Raw genomic sequence first — 1,045 nt, 5'->3', positions numbered from 1 at the left:
AAGCAGGACACAAAATGAAAAAAACCAAAAAACATGTGGACAACCAACTACTACAATGATGCAGCCAACTGGACAGTAAACCTTGTGCAAACTGGACAGCATATAAGCCAACTAACTATTTTCTGCCTAGGTATTACTTGCCAACTGTGACAAGTAATACATGAGGGGAAACACATGAAAACAACCACATCCACAAGAAAGACTTGCACATTCAGAAAAATTAAATTGGAAAATTGGCAAGCATTGGTACTAATTTGCACAATCAAGGGGCGCTAGTTGCACAAAGCAGGAGAAAACACATGAACCACCACAACAACCACAAGGCTGGTGGATTGGGTAGACCATTGGTGCTAAATTTCACAAACAAACTGGCAACCATTGGTGCTAAATTGCACAAACAAGAGTCCCTAGTTGCACACGGCAGAGGGGAAAACAGCACAGCCAACTAAGTAGAGCAACTAGCACAAAGTGTATAACATATGAACAGCCAAGCCGACTAGTAAAGGTGATGCAGCCAACTGAGCAGGCAACTTGTGCAACTGAACACCGTATAGACAGCCAACTAGTACAAAAGTGAGCCAACTGACCAAAACAACTGCTGCAACTACAGAGCATATGGACAGCCAAGTACTATATGGAGCAGCCAACCGAGCAGAATTTTGTGCAACTAACCACCTAAATTACTGGAAATTACTGAACACCAACTACAAAATCAGCCAATGCATTGCGCACAACATTGCGCACATCTAATACAACTTGCAGAATGACTAATAATCATGAACAGATCTTAAAACTCTCCAAAATTGAATGGAACATGAACTAAACAGCGAAATCGCCCTAAAACGGCACCATGGACATGCATCCCTTCTACCTAACGACTACCGTGTACCCTGACCAACTACACGTTGACCCTGACCAGCTCCACCTCCCCTCGCCCCGCCGCCAGCCATGGCCTCCCCCTCCCCAATGCTGCCCTCCTCCCCCTACGCCAGCCAGCCATGGTCTCCCCCTCCCCAATGCTGCCCTCCTCCCCCTACGCCAGCCA

Source organism: Triticum dicoccoides, chromosome 1B (genome assembly GCF_002162155.2).
Source record: "Triticum dicoccoides isolate Atlit2015 ecotype Zavitan chromosome 1B, WEW_v2.0, whole genome shotgun sequence".
NCBI lineage: Eukaryota > Viridiplantae > Streptophyta > Magnoliopsida > Poales > Poaceae > Triticum > Triticum dicoccoides.
Note: the sequence above shows the minus strand (reverse complement) of the source record.